This window comes from Rissa tridactyla, chromosome 4 (assembly GCF_028500815.1).
Source record: "Rissa tridactyla isolate bRisTri1 chromosome 4, bRisTri1.patW.cur.20221130, whole genome shotgun sequence".
Classification (NCBI taxonomy): domain Eukaryota; kingdom Metazoa; phylum Chordata; class Aves; order Charadriiformes; family Laridae; genus Rissa; species Rissa tridactyla.
In genome coordinates, this window is record NC_071469.1 from 88,200,754 (window position 1) to 88,224,637 (window position 23,884).

At 45.3% G+C, this 23,884-nt stretch overlaps 1 protein-coding gene across 2 annotated transcripts in view; it reads right to left on the bottom strand.

Annotated features, from left to right (window-relative positions):
* The window catches only part of MAF (MAF bZIP transcription factor), a 192,306-nt gene that overhangs the window by 123,811 nt on the left and 44,611 nt on the right, over positions 1 to 23,884 (bottom strand). Inside the window, exon 3 of one of the 2 annotated variants that reach the window (XM_054197840.1) lies at positions 810 to 5,202. The exons of the other annotated variant lie outside the window; for it this stretch is intronic. The gene's annotated coding sequence lies outside the window, so the exon portion shown is untranslated. Of the gene's footprint in view, positions 1 to 809; positions 5,203 to 23,884 lie in introns of those variants that run through there. 2 annotated transcript variants of the gene reach the window in all.

Here is a 23,884-nt window from a genome sequence, read left to right on the forward strand (position 1 = left end):
AGAGGGTGAGAGTAGCTTTATGACACTATTGATTTATTCTGTGCCTGCAGTTAAAAACTATACCCAGACAGACAATAAAAATAACTGCTCTAACCATATAACAGCTTCCTGCTACTAAAATGGATTTTACACTTAAAGTCACGGAGGGCTTTTCTTTCTTTTTTAAGTCTCAATTATGACTTTTTTCTGAATAAATGGAAATGAGAAATTGTCAGAACTGGTTTAGTCCTGATGCTGTCCTTTTTTTTGCTACCCTCAATGTTTAAAAAGACCAAGATTATTTTCCTGTTGCAAAGCTGTGTCGTCAGTGCACCAGTAGGCACAATAACCTGGTATCAATCAGACCAGCTAGTTTGGCGAACAATTCCAACAGGAAGAAATACGCAGTGGGAGTGGCAATCTAGAATGGATTTACCACACAAAATACAATCGATTACTGCCTTTGTGGTCAACTTGATGACCTAGGATTGAGGTCTTGGCCTTAGATATGAATGTTAAAATAATATCTTGAGCAACAGATTATCTCCTAGCAAACCCATTTTCACTCAAAGGACCCCACGGATTTGCACGTTGAGATTTATGCAAGCTGCAAGTGCTTTGCTCCATTGAAACTGGTGTCTCAAGCAAGTTGCTAGCAAGCTTCTACAGTAATTAGCAAGTTTCCATGATAATAGGGAAGGAATCTTAAAAAAATGAAGCCCTGGCTGGCTGGGCAGACATGAATGGATCAATAAAATGTTTTAAGACCATATAAGCCTTCCTCGATGTCTTTATCAAAATCCCGGAAACTGCTGAAAAAAATTGGTAGGGCAACAGGCCCATGAGTTAGCACCGATGCTGGCTGGAGAAGTCCTGTCTCTTTTTACCCATCCTGACCTGGTGTTAGCGCAAATTTTTGGACAGAAGTGCAGTGATTCAGACCAGGAAAATAACTGCTCGGAAACTTGGGGGGTTTTTCTCAGATATTTTGTCAGCTGGATCAGTTCCGTGCTCCAGTTCACCAGTTCACACTGCGGCACGCACAGGCACAGAAGAGGGACAAGTGGGATGATATAAATGAGAGCACAGAGACAGAAGGAAAAAAACAACCTCTAAATGAGGTGGTGTGACCTGGAGTCAGGTAGAGCAAGGAGAGACGAACCGTCAGAGCCTGTTTCTCTACAAATGGAGACGAGCAGCCTGCCTGCATGGGGTCAGATAGCACGGGGGGGAGTACACTCCGCTGGGAAAAAAAATGATCGGAAAAGGGAAAAGGAGGAGGAATCTGCTAATCAAGCGCCATTCCCTTTCCATAGGTTTTATGACTTGGGAGACATTGCCTGAATGACATATAATGTGAGATATTGTAATGTGGCCTCCTGTCCTTGGAGATGCTCTTGGAAATTAGATTATTCCATCATCAGGGTTTTTAAAAAAGTGAGCAAACATTGCAATAAATGAACCCAAATCTATGAAACATTGGTGGGAAACTCAAGATCAGGCTCTTCACATCTGGCTGGGGGATTTTTCCCCACTTACTTATGCTCTGTGATAAAGTTCAGATACATTAATTATCTTGGTTGAAAATTAAATTATTGAATACATCTGCAAGATATGTTTTTATTTTAATTTGTAAAACATACAAATAGGAATGTTTACACAGAAAATTACCCTGTGGAAATTGTATGCTTTCCAATCCAGGGAGAGAAGACAGAAGGCTTTTTTCAGCTTTGTTTTCACGTGTCCTTTTGATGGCTCTGGCATCAGAAACCTTAATTCTTTTCTTGCGCCGGGTGGCACTGTCTGGTGAAGTGCGCAGGTGGACGTGACACTGGAGACAGGGATCTTTTTCATTTTCTCTGATTTTCGTGTAATGGTCAGCAGACAATATCAAACACTTAAATGTTCCCTTAAATTACAGATCTGATTGTTAATCTTCATCTTATCTTCAACTCATCCGGATAACCCAAAATCTGGCCCTTACATACATACATACACCTCCTCCCTCTCACAGGATTTGCAATACAATTTCAAGGGCACAATTTCCCAATGAATCATTCCTCTCTGGTACTTACACCTCACTTTTGTTTTTATTACTTTTTGTGAGCACGGTTGTTTTATGTCCTTTCAATCATCAGCCTCTTCTGAGAGCCCCAAACGTTTGACCAATTTTAACCCAACCGGGTTATACGGTTCAGCCAGCAGCCCAGTGAGCCGTTCCCCAACGTGGTGCCATGGGACTTTCCTTCCCTGGGAGTCCTAACAGCTCTGCAATGTTGGAAAAAATCCTTATGGGGGAGTGATCCCTTCTGGTGCTTTTCAAAGCCTGCTCTTCAGAGTAGCAGATATATTTATATTGGAGGTGGGTTGCTAAGCGCAGGAGCTACTATACAGGAGCTAGGCACAACAAACCAGCTCCCCAGGTTTGACTCTCTGCTCGAGTACAGCTACATGGGTGTAGGTGGCTGCGTAACTCAATAACTGTGGTAGAACATCAATCCTGAGTAGGAAATCAGTTATGGCACCTGAGGGTTTGTGCTGTGAAGATGCTCAACTGAAGCTGGACTTTCCTAGCAGTAATGAAGAGACTGATGTGTTTCATCATGAAAGGAAACCGTTCCTGATGTCTATTGGCACAGGTCAGAACCCAGGGTACGTCTTAGGTGATAAAATAGACAATGGGTGATAAAACAGCCTGACTCAAAAGGGGAAAGGCCACGTCTTACCTGGTGTGTCCCTGCGTTATAGATTTACTGCACTTATGGAATGTGAACGCTCAAAAAATTGTGCCAGCATCAAATCCTTGAATTTGCATGGTTCTGGGATTTTGTGCTATATCCAGGAGGTTGTTTCAACATAGCTTCCTGGAGGATGGAGCAAATGTCTTTTGCCTCATTCATTCCCTCTCCGAGGCTGGTGAAAGAGCAGCGCAGGATCTGTGCGCTGCATCTTTCTGCACTTCCAGCTGAAAGTTTAATTTGGGAAAGAAACAGACTGAACAGAATGAATAGGAGGTAAACCTGAAAGATCGGAGCGGATGATGCTGTTCGCAACTTAGTGAGCTGGTCTTTGAGAAATACTCTGTTCACTAGCTGGATGCCAATCGCCAAGCGATGCTATCAGTTGATTAAAACACAGCCTGCCAGCTTCCTGCTTGATAAAACTAAGTACAATCTGATTGGGAATTCTCAAATCCATTACAGAATGACTAGTCCATCACTTAAATCAGCGCACACCATTTCGCCATGAATCATCAACATACTTTGCTAATATCTTTGCAGCGGCTAAACCCTGACAGAACCCCTGATAGTTCGTCAAAACGGTCCCCATGTGCCGGATTCTGGGGGGTGGGAAATGGCAGGAGCTTGGGACCGTGAGGGTTTCCTGTTGTTCCCTGCTCAGCTGGGTGAAGGTCATTTCCTCTCCTCTCTCACGCAGAAGAAGCTGAACCCTCAGCTCTCGAAGATATGTCAGTGAGCTCCTAGAAACAACAGCCAGCCCTACAAGGAGCCCTCTCCTGCATGGCCACGCTGACCAGGGAAGACGGCTCCCCAGAGAGAGGTGCTGCTCACTATACTTGCCTCTTTGGAGGTAAATAAGGTGATCTCGGTCTGTAGAGAAAAAAAATTGCCATGAACTGTTACCAATCAGTCTTCCACTATTTCTTCTGCATGCTGTAACACAAAAACCAGCCAGGACTGCAGGGCCAGGCTAGCATTCCTGCAGTGGAAAGAAGGGGCATGCTGCCAACGCATTAAGGATAATCCACTAGCCGGTTGGGGTGCTTAAAAAAAGCCCTCTTTTGTTGGCTCTTCGGAGGGTTTTTTTATCTGCTGAGTTGGAGGCGGGTGCCCAACTCCAGATATACGTCAGTGTTTGCACATCAGCTGCAATGTATTCTTGACCATCCCAATGTGATAGATGGAAGTGTTACTCGATGAACTGCTGTGGGACACTTGCTGGCTAAATAACAACATTGATATACCAAAAGAACAAGTCAACCCCAGCAGAAACATGAAGTCTTCACACCTTAAGAGGAAAAAGGTCTTATGGAGGGGACTAAACTGATGCAAAATCTTCTACGGAAAGGGAGCAAACGTAATGAAATTTGGAGGCCATTCATTATTGATCACCTAAGCAGCAGATTATAATGAAACAGTGGGGTCAGGAAGATAATAAACCCTAATCACAGGAATTCTCAGATAATGCTTTGATAGCTGGTGTTATCCTCCAACTCCACCATTCCCCATCTGTGTCCTTTTACCTCCTTTCTCCTCCGTGCCCCTCCGTGGATTCTCCATCTCCGTTCTTTTTTTTTTTTGTTGCAATTAAACATTGCAAGATCTGTTTGAGAAATGTACAGATAACACAACACTTCTGTGTAAAAGGTCAATACAAATTCTTATCTGGTGTAAAGTCAGTGTAACTTCATCTCTGGTCTCAATACATTTTATTTACAAGAAAATGCATAAGCAGGAGACAAATATCTATTGTTTGCACAGTTTCAAAAACATGAACTATAACATCAGGGGTAGTTTGTGCTCCCCCCTTAAACTGCTGGGAGCCTGGGAGGTCTCTCCAGAAGGGAGACTGACTTGGAATAGGTGTCATAAAGCAGAGATTCACAGGCACAGTTTCTTCATTTAAACTAACACAAAGTGAGAGGACAAAGAGGCTCCCCAAATTCTGCCCTTGTGGTTCGAATTTGAATATATGCTTTTAAAGCTGGCCAGGCAACTGAAATTAAGCCTCATGTAATTAAGTTCCAGTAATTTGTGCAGAAAGTAGTCCTGGGAAAGTTAGCAGGCTGAAAACGTTATGGCAAAGCAGATATATGGAATTTTTTGTGCCGTTCCTATGACATCAGAAGTCCACAAAGAGGAAATTTAGGGTAAGTCAAGAGTTTTCAGTCTCTGGTGTGCAGAACCCAGAGGTCCATGGACTAAATCAAACAGGCGGCTGGTTGGGTGGTGTGTTCCCACCTGAAGATCTCTTCAAGCTCTCTGTACAGGACCATCATACTGCCCCAAAGTCTCCATCCTCAAGAACGCTGACTTCATCTTCTCACGTGTGTGTGGGATTGCTCTCTGTTCCTTACACCCACCAGCAGTCCTGGCTTACCTCCTGCTGCTGAAGAAACTTTTGGCCTCCTCAAGGTGCAGATTTATAAGCAGTGTGATCTCCTCTGCATCCAGGCGTCACCACTCCAGGTCTTCTGGGAGACTATGGTTGGAAATTGGAAAAGGGATCACAAAAAGTGATAAAAGTAGAAGAAAAAAGGACAGCAGCAAGGAGGAACAGCTACAGAAGATGCAGCAGTTAATAAACAGAAAGGATAATGAACCAGGAGAAGTCTTGGTGGAAGAAAGAGGAGCAGCGGTCACAAGTGCTGACAGTCACCAGCAAAAAGGGCGTCACATAAAGCATTTTGACCCTCTCTATAGCACAAGCTCTACTCCAGGCTGTCATGGGAGCTCTGGGCAGTTTGACAGCCTTCCTGTTGCAAAGCAGGGTTATGTACACCCGGAAGGACTTTGTGGTTGTGTGGCTGACCCCTTGGATCAGAGCTGGATGTCCCACCAAGCCCTGGCTTGCTTTTCGAAAGAGCACCCTACTGGGCCACCTCTGGAAGGAATCTGTGTGCATGGAAGCTGCTCTGCAGCTGGACTAGTGCCCAACAAATGGAGACAACCAGGGGATCACTGCAAACCACCCCATGCTCCAAACTGAGACACCAGTGGAGACACAACTGAAGCGTAACCCAAGAGCAGCAGGACTATTGTCAGTTGCCTTAAATACACTAAATATACCCAGGGGAAAACTGCAGGGGATTTATAACATAAACAATGTTGAAAACCACTCGAAGCTTTTTGTAACACTCTGCTGTTTTCCTCGTCCATATCATACCTTCAACATTTCCACAAACTCCAGCTAACATCAGTCAGATCTCTACTTAACGAACAGTGAAACACACAGTTTGCCCAATGATGACTAAATTACGCAGGAGGAACTACAATTGATAAGACAATGATTTATGGACCTATTGTTTTCTAGGTTCTCGTAAATAATCCTAATTGGTGTTAATCATCCACCCTCTGCTTTGTGTTATCACCAAGCAAAGTACACTTCCTAAAGTAGCTATTTAGGGGCATAATCCTTCTGAAAGGCAAGACAGCTATTGACTTCAACAGGATCTGGATTAAGGCGCTCAGAGAGAGGAAAGCGACTCTGGAATATGAGCAAAACACATCACACTGTCTTTCCATATCTGCATCGAAAAGTTTCTTTTCAATCTGCTCCCGGTAAATTCAGTGAGTTACAGTAATCCCTTCCACGTGGGCTTCTTGCAGTGACTCCTCACTCTTTCTACTGGCTCAAAAAAGCTCCACACCGGATCTAAATTTGCTGATGCTGTTACTGCCAATTTGCGTCCCCTTGCAACGGGCTGCTGGTGTCATACCTGAGAAAGACCGCTTTTGGAACAGCAGACCCTCGCACCAGGACTCGGTGTCTTTCTGTCTCTGATTTTATTGTTATCCCTGAAAAAGCGCTTTGATCTTTTGGTGCTTCACCATTTGTCACGCCGTACCCTTGTCAGGAGGGAACCACGGAACTCAAGACCTCCTCGCTGGCTGGTTTTAGGTGTAAGGTTTGGTGGGTTCAGTTTTAGCATACAAATGAGCTTGCTTGACCTTAACAGGTCTGCACTTTAAATAACGCTTAAATAGCATTCTAGAGGGTACAGTGGCATGCTGCTTGCTTACGGAAACTACAAGGAAACCAGACAGCTTTTCAATTCTTGTATCAAAGAGATTTACACATAAAAGGGTGAATTATTTTGATTTGTAGTTTTCAAGCCACTACGCATTCTCCGACATAAATGCTCCCTTGTCTCTGCTTTCTGATAGTTCATATCAGGTTCAGTGGCCTAGATTTTCAAAAGTGGTAATTTTGGAGGCCAATGTTTCTCAGTGCCAGCCCAACATGCCTTGAAGAGACCAGATATTGCTAAGATACTGCTTATCTGTAGAAAACGGGGCCATTTTAGCACCTCCCAAATTAGACACCCCAAAGTGGCAGCGTGTAAAATCATGAGGGGTGGGTTTGCTGGAGGAATAAAGCTCTTTTCCCCACCACATCGTCGCTTCCACCGTGCTGTGCACACCGCTCCTTACAGCGTCATCCCCCCCATCGCCATGAAAGGTCCCTGCAGAGTCAACATTACCAGTCCTTTTTGACTTTCTCAACCACTGAACATCCTACATAACCTATAAAAAGAGCTCATTTCCTCAGCTATTTCGTCTTTTAAATAGCTATCAGAGAAAAGTCTCCTACGGCCTGAGTCTGGGTAGCTAAAATCTAGCTATATGGTATTTGAGGGAGAGGAGAGGAGGAACCCTATCCCATTATCTGCATTATCCCGTTACCCTTGGATGTCTTCCATGTACTTGGAGGAGCAGTGCCCCATTCTTGAGGCTTCACATTGCAGCCACTGCCTTTTTGGCAGAAGAAGGGTGGATGTGGCTCCCTTCAAAGTCAATCAATGTCACATCTTTAATCAATCTAGAAGGTCACCATTGTACTTCCATCAAGAAGAGCTGGGTACAATTCTCGCTGAGTCCTAAATGTTTATGGGGGACTCAGGTTGCAGGAGGTGTTGAAACTTCTGGTCCTGACCTCAGCACATCTTCTATTCCTAGGTCCTTTGCAAGAGTTTAAGATCAAATAAGGATTATACCCAGGTCTCTGAGATACAGTGATGCAGAAGTATGTATAATGAAACCCCAAATTACACAAAACTGACTTAGTTTTAGGTTTCATTATGGCTTTGAACACATCCAGTTTTGCTGTAAGGTTCAGAAAGCGCAAGGAGCTTTTGCGTGAAGGCAGGTCACATTTTGAGCAAGTTTACAATGATTTCGAGTTTCACATCATAATCATCTACAAAATTTTACCATCCAGCTGGGATGTCTGTTAGTGGTCACGGAACAGAATCCTACTGCTTTTCAAGGAACTGCGGAGGGAGGACCTGAGCAAGGCAGGTGTGAAAACCATTCAAATTGGAAGTCAGGGCCCCTCAGCATAAACAAAGCTACCAATGCAAAACGCTGAATCTCTTAAGCCAGAAAATTCTTTCCCCGCCTCAAGTTGGAGTCATTTCATTACCACTTTGTCACAACTGGAGCAGGTTCCAAAGCCCACTGAAGTCAAGGGTAGAATTTCCATTGATTTCCAAGGAGTCTGGATCGGATCCTAGATCATATTGTCACACTGCAGCAAAACCCAGCCGTGTTGCAGTGTACCCACCTGCTCGCGGACGTCTCGGCTCCAGCCGTTCAAATTCATTGCAGGTACAATCTAGGTTATTCCAGCATTCGCTTGGTGCAATGCTAAATAAATACCGTTTTATCAAACTCAGCAATGCTGAATACCGCTCCTCGTTAGTAAATTAGGCCAACTAATGAACACATTTTCTTAAGAGGATTTGTCTGCTTAAATCAAAACCAAGTGTCAAAAATCCTTATTCTATCAACCAGACCGGTGCCCTCCTGCACCAGCTGTAGACTAGGGCTGGCTAAAGACATACGGAAAAAAGTGAATGAGGACCTCACAATATTTTTTAATGAGGTACTTAGGCTTCTTTTACAACGGAGAACAATTCAGCGTAATCTGGTTAGGTAAGGGATCAGCAGCTTCTGTGTACACAAGAAAGAAAGAAGGGAAGAAGGAAAGCAAAAAGGAAGGCAGGCAAGAAGGGAGGAAGGAAGAAAGGAGGGGAGGAAGACCCTGTGTTTCATTTGCTAATATTTCATGTTGACAAGTCAGAAAAACATGAAAACATCTTTTAACCTCTTGCCTCCTCTTGACAAAATCATCCACCTACAAATTAAAATCATCTCCAGACATTGCCTGAATTATTTTCTTGGGCAGTTCTGTAATGCAAATCGTTGTGTAGGCTGAGAAATTACTTTAAAAATAAGACATGGAGATATTTTTTTTTCCCCTCTGCAAATCAAAACAGAAGTCTATGTCGGAGAGGAATTTCTGGGAAGAACAAATAATCCTCTGGAGCTGGTACTAGAGTAGGTGCCCTAAACAAACCTACAGAAGGAGCATAATGAGGCAATGATTTATTGTGTGCTATGCAACTCTCACTGCTGTGCAGCGTGTTGTAAGAACCAGCAGAAGGGAGAGGCAGTAATCATCCAGCCTCCTCCTCCTCCTCATGTCTTTCTGGATATTACCTGCTCTGGATATGACTGCGTGACACTGAAACGGGGCTGCAGCCACCCTGAGCTGCAGGATTGGCAAATCATCTTTGTGCTGCAACATTTCACCTCGTACTTAACGCTGCACCACCTCCCCCCTACCTAGAAAAAAAAAAAAAATTAAAAAAAAAAAATCTATATTTGCATACTCTGACGCTTTGCACAACTACAAAATGTCATTTGTGTTGAACGTGTTATTGCTCTATCTACACAAAAAATATTTTCAGGAACGTTTCCATCAGTAGATGGAAAGTCTTCCATGGTAAAACTCCCCTTGGTTTCAAAAGGGGCAACATTTCACCTATTCTATTTTAAACGCATTAGAGACTAACTACAGATCGAAAACTCTGTGCATGTAAAAATATTTGCAAGAAAATCTTGGTCCTAAAGAATTACAATCAATCAAACGACGAGCAGAAATATGCAATGTAACCAGTATGGCACCAATCAATACAGATCAACATGAGTCCGATCCTAACTGGGTTGTATTTGCAATTAGCTCTGATTTTTTATTTTTTTTTTTGCCATTTAAAATTCATTTGGGTTCTTGTAATGACTGGTGGATTGCTTGCAGTTCTGACCAAGTTCCTCTCAATTTCTTCAACTTCAGAACACAAAAAATTCTCTGCAACTAAGAATTAGTCTTCAAATGTTTTTGGTGAGTTATTGATAATAAATAAACATGAAAAAAATTACCTGCAGACTACTTGTGCTCAACTTCCCCCTCCTTCCCCCCGCCCTAAAAGGCTAAATCAGTGAAATAAATTAATTGCTATGAATTATTCAGCTCTACCTGTGGCAATGAAAAATAGCAAGAGCATTAGGTTTCTTCTTTGTGTACTAAGCCTCTAATTTATAGAGAATGCATATTAATAAAACACGGGATATTCATCAATATTCAAGTCACTGGCAGCCTGGCTATTTAATCTAAAATTACCAGCCAGCTCAAAACTCTAACTAGTTAATCATGCAATCTAAGCCATTCTGATATTGATGGTTAACACTAATTGCCCAACTGCCATTTATAAAATCCTCTCCTACATCTTTCCCTTGCCTAGCAGAGAACCCTTTGACACATTTGACTTTATGGACAAGCTGGAGAAGACCAGCTCGTCTGGGCTGTTCTTCAACCCAAAACGTTTGTTTGTTTGTTTGTTCGTTTGTTTGTTTCCCATGAAAAGGATGTTGTCTCCCATTGCGGTTTTGCATTTTGAACATTCTCAGTAAAAAATGTCGTTCAGTATGAAGGTCTTTATCAAGTTTCCCTTCTTCTGCAGATGTTCTGCAGGTGGGGAGAAGAACCAGCTGTGTTGTGGTTCCACTGTGCAGAATACGCTGTCCCTTACAACAGAAGCAAAGGTTCAGGAAGGCCGAAACAATGATCAGTCTCAGTCGCCAACCATGAACTCCATAAAAAGCCACCGACAGTGGATTTTCTCCCCCAAACCTGACTTCACCATCCCAAGGGGATGGCTGGCATAGAGCAGTGATATCTTCAGACGTTGGCAACCTGCGCTGCATGACTTGCTCTGCACACATCGAGGTGCAACAGGAGAATTTGAGGAACGTTTTCGTGTGATACAACTTGCCCAAAATTTAGGTTCAAACTCCCAAAGTTTACCATACCAGTATGAGGTGCTGCTGAAGGGGGTGTCAGGGACAGCTTCCTAAAGCAATGCACCGTAATGCCAAACCCCAGCCAGTCTTGATAGTCATCACCTATGATTTTTCTTCATTCTTCTGCTTTTTTGTTAGCTTAATCAGATTAAAGCAAACAAAAAAACCAAACAAATGGACCTAACCAAAAAGTTAAGATCCTGGAAGTTAACTGTAAATCAGCAAATCTACAAAGAACTCACTGTCCTCACTGGAGCAGAAACTTCAAACTACAAAGATACAGAGAGAGAGTCATGTAAATGCTACTGCATAATAAATAAAAGAATCCTTAAAAACAACATTCTCAACCATTTCCAAATGATTTTATCCTTGTTTCATTTAAATCAAAACTTAAGAGCCAAAGAGAAATTTTGCAAAAAAATATTTTGTGAGTAAAGAACGTCGCTTTCGCTGCATACAGACGTTCTCTGGGACAGAGAGAGAAATCTTCTGAATTTTATAATTTTTTCCCCTCTGGAATTCAGGAGCCACCAACAAATCAGTAACTGTATCTACTCCTTAATTGAGGGCTGCTAGTTGGCGGCGACTGGTCGGATAAGGCACGTGGTATTGCTTCTACTCCCCGACTGCTGTGGCGCAGAAGCACCCTCCTGGCCTTGGGACTTATGTAAGGGAGCCCACCCATCACAGCCGTGTCAATAAGAACTTGAACCTCGGTGTTTGCAGAAAGCAAACACTACGAGTGCAATAGCAGAGTCTACCCCAATTCATTTCAAAATTCCAGTAAATATTTGTGAACAATGTTTTGTAGCATTCGTACAGGTCCCACCGGCGATTAAACTCAGCTTCAAAACGTGCTGAGGCTCTCGGTGAATTCCGAGCTGCCGAGAGGTAACAACGTGCTGACAGCGAGGAGAAAATGATGACTGCAGAGTGAAACACCGCCTCGGAACAAGCAAAGACTAAATAAACTCTTAGCATGCCTCGGTAATTCTTTGTGGCATAAGAAGTGGCTTGGGCCTTGTCTGAACTGGGCTTTTACCTAAGTTAGAAAACCATGTTTAAATTAAATTTAAAGGCCATTCTTCTTAAAAGCACTTCTACAATGCTTTGGCTGGACAGTGTGTTTTTCTAACCAATGTTTACATAGTTTGACCCATTTTCCCTTCTTTGCTTTAACTGAAACTATTAATTAAGCTATTTAAAAATTAAATGGAGTATATGCCTGCTTTGGACTGGATCTCAGGCTTCATTTAATTGTTGGTTCTCGTGCTGAGTTTGGCTGTGAGGGTGTGTGAATCGGTCTCCGTTTGGAAATGAACCCAAAATTACCAATATATTTCATACAGGCTACAAGATTGAGTAAAATGCTGAAGACGTGCCCTGCTTTAATTGTTTTAATTGTTTGGAATAAATCCCCATGATATTAAAAATTACATCTGCAACGATCATGGTGACATGAGCCCAGTGTAGCTAACTCACTGTCAAACCGGTGTGCATCTTTAAATGGCTGAGCTGGCGTTAGAGGCATAAAACAAAGTTTGATTTTGTGAGCACGGAAACATTCACACATCGCATTTCTTGTGATTTAGGTGCCATAACCATGCCGGCTTTTCGAGTGGAAAGGGTGCCTAGAAATTACGGAAAAAAGGGTCATCTCTATTTTTCTCTTTGCAACTATTATAATACAAGGCTTTCTATCGTAGCGCAGCCCAACGTGCAGACCGAAGTCTGATTTAGATTTTCCCGTTGAACGGCTTTTCTGCGTAGAAATCTCATGAAGACACACTGATCCTTTAAACTTCAGTGTTGATGTTGAAATTATGCTGCGTGTCAAAATTACATCAAACAACTGCACTTATTTCCACCAGAAAAATATGATTATTTCACTCTCATTTACATTACATTTTTTCCCCACTATAATGCTGACTTGGAAATTCCCTTAGGTCTGGACACCTCCAAGTAGACTTTTTCAGTAGAAAGCAAGCTTTCATTATATTTCATGATTTTTTTTTCTCCTTGATTTGAATGTTATAATTGGATTGGAGAGATATTTATTGCGAACTTCATATTTTGCCAGGCTCCACGAGCGGCATCTTTTAATTTCTCTCTTTTCAATGAACGTTTTTGACTTGATAAAAGTGGCTCTAAGGTATTTTTACAAAAGAGGCCAACAGAGCCAGTTCATTTTAAACCCCTGTCTTTAAAGTATCTCATTTCCTTATTATTTCTTAATAGAGGCACTATCCTGCAATGTCATAAAGAATGCCACAGTTGACTTCAGTGGGATCAGGATCACTCCCTACTGTAATTAGTTCTATATTTCAAAATATTAGAGGTCATATTTTTCTTTTCTTCATTTTTTTTTCCCCATCTGAGAAAAGAAAACATTTTGGAAAAAAAAAAAAAAAGACTTTCAAGGATGACTGTCAGTAGAATACTAAAAATAAGTTGCTTGCTTTCCAGTTGCGACAATTTATGCCTCTAATGAAATTTTCCTCTTCTCATTCACTGCAAATTTTTAATGTGAGCTTTTACAGCCATTGATTCAGTATCTTTAATCTTCCGCCAATATTAGATAGAAATGGAAGTAACTAGGGAAAATCCATCTGGTTATAAAGCACACTGTCTATAAAGTTGTTCAGTTCATCCAAAACTACTTTTTTTTTTTCCCCAGCGGGTCAGATAGGATAAAATTATCATATTTTGAAATACTGTTAATACTATTCAGAGATTAATACACTTGTAATTAATAATAAGTTTAAAATATTATGACGCCTCCGGAGAAATCAAAGGATCCAACGTCAATCACCCCGACTACCAGGGATGGGTTAGATCCCACAGCGCCAGGTTCTGATGCTCTTAATTACGTTCCGTAGCAAAACCGACTCCCTGAGCCCAGTAGGTGAAATCCAGCCCCAGCCCAGCCCAGGGCGGGAGCACATCATTCCCAGCGACTCATTTAGACGGGATCTGTCAGGGTTTGCATGAGCAAAGGTCTGGGAGCCGGTCTCACGGGGAGAAAACAGCCAAGCGCCCACACCCCAGGTCATGGCCTCTCCGTCCTTCCCTTCGCCTGGGGCTTCCCGCAGTCTCCGCCGGCACCGCGGTCGCCGGTTTTGAAGAGGGCTGTGCCGGTTCACCGGGAGATGCTGGGCTCCCTCCCCTGCCCCTAGCGCCTCTCCTCGGCCCCGTAACCACTCCGGAGCAGACACCCTTTGTCCACACTCTCTATTTATAAAACACCACTTCCAAAAACGTGTTTCGGCCAGCGTGGGTCAGCTTCACAACACCAATTACGGCAGCCAAGCTGCGTGGCAGGAAGGTGCAGCACCCGAAAGAAATGGTCCAGGGCCAGTAACAACTTGACCCTGAGCAGCTATAGGCAGAGAAGCACGTCCGACCACGCCGTCCGAGCAGGGGAAAAACATACGCTTTTCCCTCATGATCATCGTGTCAACGCTAAAAATATAAAGCGCTTCAACCCTACAAAGGGCTTGACTGTGCCCAGTGGACACGGTCCCCTTTAAAACCCCTCGGTCTATAACGCAGAATGAAATCCCGCACCCGCTGAAGTGAATGGAAAAACTCTCCTGCCCTGCGGGGTGCCAGGAGTTCCTTCCCAGGGCAGGAAAGTTAAGGACATGTGCAAGACGTTGGCAAGACAGGGGACCTATTTTTGGACTCTGTCTATGCTAGGTATTTCTACCGATCCTGTTAACGCTGTACCAGAACACAGGGGAATCATTCATGCATTTACTAATCACGAACCGAGAAAGGTGGTTTGCCCACATTCCCCGGATGAGGAGCAGGAGCAGAGGTGGGTCTGTCTGCCCGGGGGCTGCTCCCGCCTACGGGGTCCGGCTGGGACACGGGTTCCCCACACAGCCCGCAGCCTCAGGGCACAGGGATGCAGACTCCCCGGGGGAGCAGCAGGACGAGGGACACCAGCCCTGCCAGTACTAGTCTGGGGATGACTACACGAACCACTGCAGCAGAAATTCCCAGGGTAAATGCCCAGGAGACTTTTGGTCTCCCCACCAACGTGACTTCCCAGAAGATACCCAGCTTCCCACCCCTCCAGCACCTCCTCCTCGGTGCTCACCAATAACACACAACCGCACAGCTCCTCCACTACCAGCAAAAACCCTCTCCACCTCCTTCCCATCCCTCCCTCTGCCTTTTGCATGTCCACGCGCTTACCCTTCCCGCACCCTCCATGCGTGCAGTGACAGATGAGCCCCCGCCAAACACCCGCCTGGGTTTCTGCAGCCACCATGCACGGATGGGCACTGGCACATCCTCGTGGGAAAGCAGCGCGTCCCTGCAGCACGCTGCTGCTGAGACCTGAGTTGTGAACTTCCCACCCCGCTTACTTCTCATCACACACAATTTCATGACCAGGATGCAGAAGAAGGTCCTGCCAGGAAAAGACTGGTTACTTCACACGCTTCCAGGTCTTTACCTGGCAGACTGCGACAGCCTCCTGGACAAAAAAAACCTCACCGCTGCTTCCTACAAGGGATTAAAATGTTCCCCCTGCATGGGCCAGCGTGGACTGGAGCGGGAGAGGCGAGCAGCCTGCGTGGCCACAGATAGGACCCGGCACACGAAGCACACCAGCCAGGCACAGCCACCTGGGCTGGGCACCGCCGAGACGGAGGGGCTACGCACACGTGCGCCTTTTCTCCTCCATCTCATCTATATCTGGCGCGGGGAAGGAGTGCGATCTCATGACAGTGTGAGAAAAAGTCTCTATTTATTCTGTCTGGAAGGGCGTTGGGTGCAGCGAAAGCCTCCCAGCCCGCGCGCTCAGAGGAGACATCGTTCGGGGTGCTCACAGATGAGCCTCAATGGGTGTCCCCCCTCCCAGGCCAGGGGGTGGTTACCCCCAGACCGCAGCCAGCAGAAGGAGACATTCCTCCACACACACCCCCCCTTCCTCAAAGCCCAGCATCCTGACACTGCCTGCGAGAAGTCGGGGGCGGGGGGGAGTTTCGTGGGGCCGGCGGTGTGGGCACTCGCTGCCTTCCAGTGACTCGGCCGAGCTGCGGGGCCCCGCGGGGCCGGGGGGCCACTTCTATCAGCATTCGGCGGAAACAAGTTAATTGACACGTGCTAACATGCTGTTAAACATAACACGGCCATGTTTAAAAATATGCTAGCTAGTCGGATCAAATGCATTTTTAAACATGCCTAGTTTTTCTTTTTTTTTTTTTTTTTTCCCCCAAAAGGAAGAGCTTTTGGTTAACATATGCTAGTAAAAACATTTTTGAACACCGCAGAGACGCAGGAGATGTGAAAGCTATGGCAAGTGTCCTTTGGCCAAGTCTAGTCTGCAGGGAAAGTTGACTTAAAAAACAGGTTTTCCCTGATAATGTTAATTTGTTTACATTGTCCAGTTCACAGGATTTCAACATGAACACACAGCAAAATGTTTCTGCGCAGCAAAATACCCATGTAATCCATCCACAATGTTTGTAAATTTGGCCCTAAGGCACTACCGCAATAAACACCATCATCGTGTAATACGATAATAACAACTCCCCAAAAGCATTACAACTCTTCCTGTCAATACAGGTATCTCTTTAATGACATGTTAAAACTGAGAGCAGAATTAAACCCGAGATGTAGTTTTGTGTTTTTAGTGCTGGCTGTAATGTACACCCAGGGAGAGGACTACTCCCTTCGACCGAAAGGAAGCCAGTTTCTGACTCTGTCCCGCATTTCTTTTCTTTCTGTAAAGTCCTACTGCTGGAAAACAAATAAACCTCTTCTCTTTGCATGTTCTTCTGCTGCTGGCTGGTCCTCCAGGTCTGCTCAGCTTAAGGATTCCCCTACAATAGCACTTTACTTTCAGTTTGAAGCCAAGATCCTTAATGATATGGGTTATTTCCAGCGAAGCTGATCGCGCCATCACAGGCCAGCGAGCGTGATTCTGGCCGGTGGACCAAATAGCAAGTGCAAGGGAACACTAAAAGACAAAAGGCTTTGCTTCCGTGCAAATGTAACGTGGGACAGCAAATGGAAAACGGCATAGCAAAATCTAGGTCAGTGAAAAGCTTACTTGTAAGAAGAGACAATAAGCAGAATTGCCTCTAAATATAACAAATACTTACTCAGGTTTTTACCGAAAGCGTGGAGGGTTCTTTAAATAATATTTGCCGGGGCCTGATTTGCAAATCTGCCTGCCCAAATAGCATGGTACAAAATGAAGTCGAGACTCAAAAAACGAAACGCCTGGCAATGAATGTACACGAATATAGGCCGCGATGGCCCTTCCCCTGTGCCCGAGGCGGCCGTCACTGCGGAGCTGCACGAGGGGGTTAAATCAGGCTTTGGGGACGACGTGCCGAACCGAGCCCCATCGCTGCGCTGCAATCACAGGGGCTACACAGAGTTCGGATTGACATTTCTGTTAGAATAAGTGAGGCTCTTTAAGGCTTACGTTGTATTTGTGTGCAGGGCTTAAAGCACAGGAGAAATTAAGACAAAGATGACTACAGAGAAGAAAAGAACATAAGGGACACTTCAGAACAAGCCGGTCGCCACCGAGCTGCCCAGGGCTCCCCAGCACCAAGCGCTGCTGCCAGATGGGACGGCAACCTCTGAGCTCGGGATGCCTGTCCCAGGGCTTGTCCCCAGGCTGACGGGCACATCGTCATCACAGAGCTTGGGCCAAGAGGTGCTGCAACCCAACGCCGTGCCTGAGAGACGGGGAAGGCAAAGGAAGGCTGGGGCTGGAGCTGAGAGCAGGTTGAACACGGTCCCTCGGCAGTAACTGCTACCGGGAAGAGAAAGGAGAAAAAAAAGAAAGGAAAAAGCCCAGGTTGAACATTTATTCCAGGCTCCTGCCCTTCCCGCACTGTGCGTAAGAGAAGGTCAGAGGGCTGCCCTGACCGGCCCTGCCCCGGGGCAAATGCTCCTGGTGAGAGGATCTGGTGAAAATCTGTAAGGTCCTCCGGCCATGCTCTTCCCCAGGGGAGACAGCACGATCGGATTTTAAAAAAAGAGCAAGTGAGAGAAAAGCCTGCTAGCTTATGAACTTCCTTGATCCGAAGCTCCACAAATTCTTTCCATGGTTTTGGTACAGCACCTTATGTGCAGGGTGGAAGGGGAAGCTATTGAGTGTTGAATTACAGAGGGGAAAAACATCTCAAATTCCGTTCTATTTATACTCACAACTTTTCCAAATCATTATACACAAATCCCCTAGCCTCAGCTGAACTGCTCATGGGTTACAGGGCCAAGAAAGAGGTGGAGCCTTCATAGCTTGCATTAAGCCTTTCAGAAACTTGGAGAAAGTTCCCAAAAAATGAAAGTAATGAAAATTACCACGCCAGGCAGAGAAGATTTAACCTCTACAGTGCCCTGCAAGCACAGAATTAATATACAAGACAGCAGGAGGTTGCTTTCATAACAGGGAGCATAGGTTGCTTAGTTGTGAGAAGTTTTCTGGGACTACCTTCATTGTTAAGCTGAGGCTGACACCGAGTACAGAGAGACAGAAATTTGACAAAAGCATTGAGCGTTTGGGGGTATTTGAGAAAAAAATCTATTCTGGTAGTCCAGACACTAGGCTGGGACTTGTTAAGTTGTGAACTTGTTAAATTCCTACTCCACCAACGGCTTCCTGCATGACGAGAAACCAAAGCCTATTTCTGCTGGTACAAATTCTCCTTGACTTTAAGAGACACCGCGGCCTTCATGTTCCAGCTCCTCACCCATAAAATGGCTCGATGACTGTTTCCCCTCCTGCCACAGGAGCTCCACTGCAATGGGTCAGCATCCCCCCTGGGGCCAGAGGGGCTTCCAGCTTAGGGGACAGGTCCAGGTGCAAGCCCAGAGAGACGCAGCCTTGCACGGTGCTTCTGCACCTCCTCCTGTAAGCCTGCACTTGGGATGGCTTACAACCTTAGGTAACTCATTTTTTAAAACCCTTTCTACCTCTGTTACAACCTGTAAGGTGGAGGGTTTTCAGATTTTAGTTTCCTTGTCATTATTTATGGTGTTTCCTCGTTTTGCCTATGTTTTGCTCATTGGTTTTAGCCAAAACAATGGACTAAATTAGGAACCCTCATTTTTACTTCTGTTTCTGGTCTATTTTCACTTCATGCTTTCAAGTTTTAGCAAAGTGCTCTTATTTTTGGATTTCCAACGCTGAACAGGGCAATACAGACATTAAAGTAAGAAATATGCTAATTGGGCTTTATAATAAATGTAAAAGTTATGAGAACTCTCTAATCACATGAGATCTGGAGGCTCCCATCTCTACCCTAATTAAAAATCTCAGTCCTATACGATTTAGCACGAGGCCTACCAGTATGGCTCATAAGTACGACGTGCAAGAACGAAGCACCCCATGGGCTCCTCTGGAGGGACTCACGACACCTTACATCGGCAAATTTAAGGTCTTAAAGCACAAACATGTATCTTGATATATGGATTCCTGTCAGGAGGCAGGAATCTCCACCAGCAGAAACTAGAATGTGGACTCCAGGACTATCTGGGGTCCAAGGAGGTCTCATGAGAGCCTCAAGAAGACTGAATGGAAACACCCCATGGGGTGATCCAGTCTGTCCTCCTATCTTTTGGGGGAATTGCTGGAGGGTGATGCACATGTCCTACAGCCCAAACTCTTGCCAGACTATCCACTGCCCCAAAAAGTCTGCGGGCAAGAACAACACTGATGGCCAGGGAGCTGGCTCTCTCCCACCTTCTCCTCGCAGGAGGGACGGACAGGGCCTCACAGCTTCGCTGCCACGCGCAAGTCACCGCTGGAGCCAGCGAGGTTCAATGACATGCGCTGCCACTGTACTCCGTTGTGTTTATTCACACCACAGTGCTTTTTAAATATGGACTGCTGAGTTATCCAAAAAAGCACCTTAGCCACTATACTCTCAGATTTCCAGCCAATAGCCCTTAAAAATAAAGTGGTGGCTGTTTCGCCTCTGTTAAACAAATAACTATAACATTACTAGAGGTCTGGAGCCTTTTGTGCCGAGCCTCAACCTGCAGCAGTATTCCCCTGCTAGAAAAGAAGCAGGCTGGAGTCGGTGACATAACACCAAATATACAGATGGGACCACACTATAATTAGCAAGGGAATGTCATTCCTGCCATCTTTGCTTCGTTTGTAACTGTGCCTGTAAGCTCTGGGGAATGGTGTGCATTTCACACAGTCTGCACAAGAACGAGGATTGCCAACTGTCCCAGTTCTGGTGGGATACCCTTGGTCCTCTGCCCCGGGGCTTGAGGAGATGCCAGCAGCGCCGCGGGAGAGCGATGCCCCTGGCCATGCCACCGCCAGGACCCCTGGTCCCGGGGCAGAGGGGAGGGACTTCTCCACACAGCTCCCTCCAAAATCCCACGTGCTCCCATCCAGAGGAGCATTCCCCATGGCTTCTTGACAGGCTCCTCCACACGCACCCAAAACCATCCATTCAAGCCTGGACCTATCAACAGAGGAACTGTGTTCCCCTCCCCACACAGCTCGCTCCCAGGAGGGAGAGGATTTATTCAGCACAAATACAGGGATTTTCATCGCAGCTGCGCTTTTCAGCCTGTAACCACTATTTTTAAATCTCTCTATTGGTTCCAGTAAAACACCAAATCAATGCTTAAGGTTTTGCTGCGTACTTTAAACGTGCTCAATAATATAAGTCCAGTTGTCTTTTAAACACTTTGTCATCCTCTGCAGCCACTTAGACGCAGGACTTAGTGTCGGCTCTGCTCTGCCCGTGGAGTCAAAAGTGAATTTGTTCGATTTTTCACCAGGCTGCACAAACTGGTGAAAGCAGCCAGGGGAACAAACAAACCAATAACATAATATGTTCCTTGTCTTAACGCACAAAGTTCATATCAGCTTACCCAAGGAGGCTAATTCATCCTATTGATTCCAAGGGGACCTTGCCTCTGAAGATCTCAAAACATGTTAGGAACATTAAACTGCACAGATTTTTGACCCTGGGGATTTAAAACAGAACAGACCCCTGCGATCAACTCATCAGTTCCTCCTTCATGACAAATAAATAATTTCCCTGTGTATTTCTTGCACAGACCCTAAATTTTGAGATAAAGTAGAACATATGGTCTGAAGTTGGCGGCAGGGGAGGTTTAGGTCAGATATTAGGACGAATTACTTTACTGAAAGAGTGGTCAGGCACCGGGACAGCCTGCCCAGGGAGGTGGTTGAGTCACCATCCCTGGAGGTATTTAAGAAACGCCTAGATGTGGCACTTCAGGGCATGCTCTAGTGGCAGAGATTGTAGGTTGTTTGGTTGGACTCGATGATCTCAAAGGTCCTTTTCCAACCATGAAGATTCTACGATTCTATATTTTTCTGGTAAGCACTTCAGCCTTGACAAAGTACTTTGAGTGACGGTGAATGCACCACGTTCCTAGATAAGATTCCCCAATTTTTTAATTTTTTTTGTGGCAAAGAGAATGAAAATCTCCACAAGCCCCCCTGCAGTGCCATCATATTAGCTGTATAGGGGGGTAAACTGAGGCCTGGGGGAGTCAGGACCTCCCTAGGGTTATACAGTGACAAAGTGCATTTTCCCACTGGTATTTTCAGCCCATTTAAGCTCAGGCTGCTGCCGAAAGGGCCTTGTGTTGTGCGCTGCCTGTCCCTGCCTGCACCTCCCTACCACCCCTTGCCTGTGTCCCTTGCAGGCAGACCCACGGGAGGGGGGACACCGCTCTGCACCCGCAGGGACGCGACACATGGCACCCCCAAGCTCAGAGCCGGGCCGTGACGGAGGAATAAGGCATCTCCTGCTGGGAGCGAGCCCCAGCCAGGGCCCAGGAGCCTGGAGACCTGGGGTCCGCTTGCAGCTCCGCCACTGAATTTTTGCAGATCTGTAGGGAAATCACTTATTTCCCCGGGATTTCCCCATAAATTTGACAGAGTGCCTTGAGATTCCCCAAGGAAAGGCACTGCTCAAGTACAAAGCTTAATTATGATTGTTATAATATAGTCATGCCACTAATTCCCACTAAGAACTGCAAATCGCTCCCATTCCACTCCTCCATCCCCCACGCTTGTCAGTGCTGGTGGACAATTAATTCCCCAAAAAGAATATATTAAACACATGTGAAATCTTTTCTATTCACAGAACATCCACGAGCAGATTGCAGTTCCCCTCAAACATATTTGTGATTCGAATGCATCAAGTGATGTATTTCCATACTTTTTTTTTTTTTTAACGGCTTGAAAAGATTTATTCAAAATTCAAGTTGTGGCTGGCCAAATAAAACTTGTGACATCCTTCCTCGCCTGTGATCAACCATATTCTTCTAACGTGTACGAATGTAAAATTCATTTTCCATAAAGCTTGCATAGTTGTCTTTAAAAATCATACTGAATTAGCTGGTTTGGGTTTTTTTTCCCAGTTAAATTTAGTCATTTTGAAATCCACAGGAAGCAATCTCAGGAGGTGTGTAGAAGGCTGAGGTCGGTTCATTGAATACCCTTAAATGAATTAAAATACATTCAAAACACCTTGCATTTTTGCCCTGCAATAAGCACCAGGGCTGCCACAAGAAATGCGTCAGCCCCTCTCAGCCAAGCCGAGCACCAACAACTGCAACTTTCCATAAGCCTCGGGGTTAATGAACCCCACGCCACAAGGGTTAAGGGATAAATTCAGCTCTATGGCCGCAGCTTAGGGAGCATTTGAAGGGCGGCTCAATATCCCACCTACAAAAATCATCCCCTCCGTTGCCAGCTCTGCAACCCGAACAAGGAGCTGTGAGATCTAGGCGTGTAATATTAGGCCTGAAAAAAATTAGGAGTTGTGATGAAATTAAAGACATCCAAATTTTTCACCGTTCTCTGCTGATAAAGGCTCTATTATTACCATTTACAAAGGGGAAACACAGCCAATTATAAGCTACTTCTGGCACATGCCAGGCCTCAAGTAGAAGATAAGCCAACACAGCAGAGCTTGCAGCTGGAAGCCCAGAAACCTGAAAACGAGCTGACTCATGGAAATATCCTCCTATAAAATATCGGGTGGTTATTTTTCTCTGCCTCCTTTCTGTGTGTCTTAGGAATGATATATGAATTGCCTTATTTACTTTGTCCCGTAAAACTTACATTTTTTTATTAATGCGCTGCCAGCTCCGGGAGCGGATGGAGGAGGGAGGGGAGCAGGGAGGAGAGCTGCTCTTTTCGGGGCACAGCAAGGGAAAGGTGCCCTGCCACATGGCAGGTCCGAAAGCACGGCAGCAAACTTTCAGCTGAGCTTTGTCCTGCTCCCGGAAAGCAAGCCAGCTCCTCATTCTTGCCCTGATTTCATCAAAGTAAGGAGGCTGCCTGCACTGGCGGTACTCTGGGGAGAATTAGCACAAAAAGAGGTTCACAGAATTTATGCTCCTTCCGGAAAATAAATTGTGAGCAGAAGTGATTTTCTCCAGTTATGCCCTGTGCTGCCCATCCCAAAGCCCAGCTCCAGCAGCAAACCTGATGCCCACCTCCCCTGGTCCTGCTCTTCCCCAGCAAACAGGGGATGCGACTGGTCGCGGGCTGCCATCAGCATAGATAAAGACTGAATTTACCTGGTCCCTGGCGCAGACACCAACATGGAGCTTTTTCTTGCTTTCATGAGGCCTTTGTAACGTTTGAGATGTCCTTCCCCTCTCAAACCCACCTGCGAGGCACTCTCGCGTTGTTAGGAGAGGACTGGGGCCAGGTGGGTGGGTGGTGGGATGCTCTATGCCTCATTTCCTTAGCAAACGAGGTTAAAAGACCCTGCCCTCCCCCCTGTTACACTGCACTATTGAATTAAGGATGGCGAATGCTCGTTATGAATACAATTAAAAGCAACAGCCTCATCTAACAATCTATTTTTATCTGCTCCTCACCGAGACAAGCAGCAGAAGGAACTAAAATCTGAAGGGAAGAGCCGCAGTCGGGGTCAGCTGGTGGAGTTTTCTCTCCACCGGCTCGAAGCACGTTGAAGAAGATTTCAGTAAGATCAACCTCCCTTAAAAACTACTGTCCAAAAAAGACA